This window comes from Lissotriton vulgaris, chromosome 9 (assembly GCF_964263255.1).
Source record: "Lissotriton vulgaris chromosome 9, aLisVul1.2, whole genome shotgun sequence".
Classification (NCBI taxonomy): Eukaryota; Metazoa; Chordata; class Amphibia; order Caudata; family Salamandridae; genus Lissotriton; species Lissotriton vulgaris.
Genome location: NC_141697.1, coordinates 1,179,762,918 through 1,179,768,917, shown reverse-complemented (window position 1 = coordinate 1,179,768,917; position 6,000 = coordinate 1,179,762,918).

The following is a 6,000-nucleotide window of genomic DNA, read 5'->3' as shown; positions in this document are numbered from 1 at the left end:
GCGGATAATAACGTTAATGAAGACTCTTATGCCAGCTATGAGGGTAAATTGGGATAAGTTGTCAGCTTGTAAACAAAAGAAGGATGAGAGTGTTTCCGACTTCTTCACGAGGTTCGAGGAAGCATTCATTGATCATAGTGGACAGGATATGGGTACTGAGGGTGGACAGAGGTTGTTTGTGGACAAATTTGTGTCGAACTTGTTGCCCGATTTGGGCTATAAATTAAAGAATTCGGAAAGTGCATGGGCCGTTTCTACTTCAGCTCAGATATTGGCTACGGCACAATATTACGAAAATAGGGAGAAAGAAGAGAATGACCGTGCTGACAAAAAGACGAAAGAGTTAAAAACTAAAGTGTTGTTGCAACAAGCGTATCCGCCGCGTTCTAATCAGAATGCGTCCCAGCAGAATAGATCGCAGTCGCAATCGAATCGATCGCAGTCGCGTAACGATTCCTCCTTCCAAAGATCCTCGTTAGGGTATAATCAATGTGCTTATTGTAGACAGGAGGGACACATTAAATTCAATTGTCCCGCTTTAAACGAACGTAATAGTGGTAACTCATCCAAAGGAGGCCGTGGTGGTTCACAGCACGCATCACGTGGTAGAGGTCGTGGTGCTCAGAATGATCGCTCTGACAATTCATCAAATTCTAATAATTGTTTCGATCAACGTGGATCGTCGCAAGGACGATCTGCGCAGTACAATGTAGACGATTATTACGTCGATCAGGGAACTGACGACAGTAATTACTAGGACAGCCAAAGACAAGGGGAGGGAGTGGTATCAGTTCCGGTTGATCAGAGAGGGCCTTACGTCGCAGTTGCTACATCGGGCGTCGTTGAGCCTTTTCTGTTGGACACTGGTGCAGCGAAAAGTTCTATCATGCATTCGAAACTCCCTGGCGCACCTTTGTCTGGCTTAACAAATGTATCCGTTGGATTCTCTGGCGCCCCCGTTAGCAATCCAGTTTCTCGCCCTTTGCCCCTTCAAATTGGGCCACGTGAGCTCGAAGCTCCGCTGATTTTGACCACTGGTTGTGGCGAAAATCTTTTGGGTCTGGATTTGCTTAAACGTCTGTATGCAACTTTGTATTGTTCTCCTGCGGGTGTAAAGCTTACGTTAGGAGAAAGGGTTGTCTCTCCTATGTATTTGTCTCTCGATAGGCTTCCACCGGAATTGAGTTCTCTTCCTGCGTCTTTGTGGGCGACGGGTCCAAATGACGTGGGCCTACTTGATATCTCCCCTTATGTTGTTCAGTTGAAACCGAATGTGCGATTGCCACGTATTCCCCAATACCGTATCTCCCTTGATGGTGAGCGAGCTTTGTTGGCGATCATTTATGATTTGATCGAGAAAGATGTTATTGAGGAGACTCGGGGAAACGTGTGCAACAGCCCTGTACTGCCCATTCTTAAACGTACTGATCCTACAAAACCGCCTGTTTATCGTTTTGTTATCGATTTACGGGAGGTAAATAAAATTGTGGTTCCTCAATTTCCTGTTGTGCCTGACATCACGGCGCTACTAACTCTGATTCCAGCTACTGCTTCATGGTTTTCGGTGATTGATTTGAAGAATGCGTTTTTCAGCATCCCGATTGCCGAAGAGAGTAGGGACCTTTTCGGTTTCTCTCTCGGTGGGCGTAGCTTCCGGTTCAAACGCGCTCCTCAGGGCTACTGTGAAAGTCCATCGATTTACAGTCAAGCCTTGAAGGGTCAACTGGATGCGTTTAGGTTGCCGGTTGGTGCGGCCTTAATCCAATACGTCGATGACTTATTGGTGGCTGCTGATACTCAGGACATTTGCAAAATTGCTACGGTGTCGTTGCTGCAACATCTCTGTGAGTTAAATCACAAGGTGTCACCTTCTAAACTCCAATATTGTTGTCAAGAAGTAACCTATCTAGGTCACTTATTGTCAAAGGAGGGAAGGAGATTGACCCCAGAGAGAATTGCAGCGATTGCGCGAATGGCTGTGCCAAAAACCCAAAGAGATGTGCGTGCCTTCCTAGGTATCACATCGTACTGCAGGCAGTGGATTCCTAATTTTTCATTACTAGCGAAACCATTGGTGGCTCTTACGTGCAAGGATGTTCCAACTCCTTTACCATGGACGGAAGAATGTCAGAGAAGTTTTTCTGAATTACGTGATTCATTGTGTTCGGCCCCTGTGTTAGGTACCCCTGATTACAGTAAACCGTTCACGTTATATGTTCACGAGAGGGAAGGTTGTGCTTTGAGTGTCTTAACGCAACCTTTTGGTGGTAAGCAACGTCCATGTGCATATTTTTCCTCGACCTTAGACCCAGTAGCTAGAGCATTGCCGAGTTGTTTGAGAGCAACTGCGGCAGCTGCGGTCTCTATCCGACAATCAGCAGGATTGGTCATGGATAATATGCTTACGGTGATGGTTCCGCATGCAGTCGATACTCTGTTGAATCGTACGAAAACTCAGCACTTGACGAGTGCGAGGTTGTCTGGGTACGAGTTGACGCTCTTGGCAAGCCATATTCAGATAAAGCGTTGTAATGTCCTAAATCCGGCAACTTTGTTACCGATTAGCTCAGAGTCAGATGAGGTAGCAGAACATGACTGTTACTTGCGGACAGAAGAGGAAACAAAAGGTCGAGTGGACCTTAAAAACACCCCATTGGAAGACCCGGATGGCACTCTGTATGTGGATGGGTCATGTTTTAAGTTGTCGAATGGCGATGTGACCACTGCTTATGCTGTGGTAACATTGAATACTGTTGTTGAGACTGCGAGATTGAATCAGAATTCTGCCCAAGCTGCAGAATTGATTGCTCTCACCAGAGCATGTGTGTTAGCAAAAGGGAAACGTGTGAATGTGTACACCGATAGCCAGTACGCTTTCGGTGTAGCGCATAGTTTTGGACGATTGTGGCGAGAGCGTGGTTTCTTGACGTCGCATGGCGCGAAAATCCAGCATGGCCAGCTTGTGAACGATCTTTTGGATGCATTGACTTTGCCTGCACAAGTTGCGATTGTTAAGTGTAGTGCGCATCGTAAAGTGACGGATGATGTTGGTCGTGGTAATGCGTTTGCAGATGAGATTGCTAAGGAGACTGCCCGGAACCTTAGCACTCGAATGTATGTGACGAGTTCGGTTAGGTGGCCTACAGAATCAAGTATGTGTGAAGATACTGTTGAGAGCGTGAAAGCAATTCAGAATGAGGCCACCGACGCTGAAAAGATGAAGTGGAAAGAGAGTACGGGAAAGTTAGATGCGAGTGGTTGCTGGATTGATTTGTCGGATCAGAAAAGATGGATGTTGCCCGACGCGTATGTACTGGCTGTTGTGACAATGGCACATGGGTTGGCACATATTAGCGCGAAAGGTATTTGTAAGTTGTTGTCGCCTGTGTGGAAGAATGATGGAATTACAAAATGTGCTGAACGTCTGGTGAAGAATTGTATGGTGTGTATAATGTACAATCCTGGCAAAGGAACCCCAACTCCCCCTGGCAGTTTTGCTCCTCCTTCGTATCCCTTTGAGGTGATCCAATTGGACTTCATCCATATGGAGCGATGCAATAACCTAAAATACGTTTTGGTTGTGGTTTGCGCATTCTCCCGATGGATCGAGGCCTATCCCCTCAAAGATAATACTGCTTTGTCTACTGCGAAAATCCTACTGAAGGAATACTTTCCTCGGTATGGAATGCCTAGAGTCGTGTGGTCAGATAACGGAAGTGAGTTTGTCGGAAGTGTGATGAAGAGTGTGTGTAAGGGCCTTGGAATTAATCAGAAATTCCATAGCGCCAATCATCCCCAGTCAGCTGGATTGGTTGAGGGTTACAATGGTACCCTTAAACTAAAGCTAGCGAAGGTTCAGGCTACGACTGGACTTTCGTGGCCTGATGCTTTGCCTATAGCATTACTGTCAACTAGGGCGACTGTACACTCCCGAATAGGGCTCAGTCCCTATGAGATAGTGTTCGGCCGTCCTGCGAATGTGTGGGGGGTTCCTAGGCCAGGAATATTCTCTGATCTTGAGTATCCGATGTTGATTGACTACTTACATGACTTGACTGCTAAACTGAGGTTAATTCACCAACAGGTTTACGACGCCTTGCCAACGCAGACGGAGGGTCTAGGCCACCAGCTCCAGCCCGGGGATTGGGTGGTTACCCGTAACTTTTCACGCAAGAATAATCTGGACCCCCGATTTACCGGACCTTACCAGATACTACTGGCCACGAGGACTGCCGTTCGTCTCGAGGGGCGGAAAAATTGGGTACATGCTACCCATTGTAAGCGAGTCCCTATTCCTCTGCCGGCAGACCCGTGGGTAAGGAAAGGCATTGCGTCAACAGAAACAGAAACATTGCCGGCGTTTGTCCCGTTTAGCGACGCACAGCTTGTTGGAGAACCCTCAGCGCAGCAGAAAGCCACTGTTGAACATTTGTCAGCAAAAGACTCAAGACCAGATCAACGAACTGATCAGCAGGACGCTGTCTCTTCAACAGATCCTTTGTTCGACGAGCAGACACGTCCCGGGAAACATCGATATTCTTTGCGATCTCACACTAAGGACAAATAAAATTTCCTTGTTTTGTTGAAATTGATAACTGCAATATTCTCGTTTCCCATGATCAACTTTGAACATTCGTAACATTGAAAATCTTCTGTGCATATGTCAAGCTTTTTCTTTGTATCTTTTTACTTTCATAGCTGAGAGACATTTGTGCCTATATATACATATTGTGTATCAAAGGCCGTAGGGCCGCGCGCGTACTTCCTTCTGGACAGTGGGTCTTGACGCTAGGTTAAAGGCCGTCGGTTCCTAGGAACTCCTGGGGATTGACTATTGCTGCACGGAACGAAGTGCGTCAAGAAACGTTGCGGACGGTCGTAGGGAATGGCATTCTCAAAGCTAAATGATTTGGAAGGAGCTCAAGTCTACAGATTCAAGCTGCAGCAACTCAGTCGTACCAAATGTTTTATATTTCAATTGTTTATGTTATTTCTGACTGCTTCTGCATTTTTGACAGGTGGGGTGTATTACACTATGTCTTACTTCTTACCTGCTACCCCTACTCCTACTCCTCACCCTAATATTACCACTACTGCTTCTCCCCATTCCTTTCACATGTTACCGGAACACGAGCAGGCTAGACGTGTAGAATTCCGCAACAATTCCTTTATTCAGCTCCTCCATCAGCATCAGTTAGTGGTTAACACTACTAATTGTTGGGTGTGTGGGTTGATGCCACATACTACGGGTAAGGGAATTCCATATTTGGTGTTACCGTATAGTTCCCAAGGGTCAGCTCGAGCATTTCAAACAATGTTTCGAAGCGCACTGGGTTTCCACCCCAATCGAGAACCACGTTCCCCCAACTCTGGTCCTACCTCGTATCAGAAGCTGCTATCAATGGCAATAGAGGATATGGAAGATGAGATCCATGATCCTTTTCTTATCCCTGAAGAAGAGGTACGAGCTTATAAGGTCCTAAGTAGAGGGGAATACAGTTTGTTCACTAGTGAAAAGCAGCTTAAAAGCTCGCCACCAATATGGGTCGTACCCCACACTGGTAATTTGTGTCTCATGGGTCGTGGCCAAGGTCCGCAAGCCCGATTTGGAGACAGTGCTTGCACTGAAACCTACGTTGTGCCGATGACCCCGTCCCCTGTGTTTCTGGCTGCCAAGGGTACATACTTTATCTGTCATGATCGTGCATACACATGGTTGCCCACAGACTTTATGGGTACATGTTTCATTGCAAATCTGTTGCCTCCGACGTTCACTGTAGATGCCGATTATCATAAGACTAGAGTTGTACGAGGCATAATTAGCGAAGAAGATACTGCCGGTCAAGAGGCAGGAGACTTTTTCAAGGGTTTCCTCCCGTTTTGGGGACCTATGGTTAATAGTAGGAACCTGAGACAGTTGACTCGAGTGGTAGAATCGACAGCTAATGTTACTGCCAGTGCCCTTGGTAATATCACCACAGAACTTCAGGCGGAGAGACT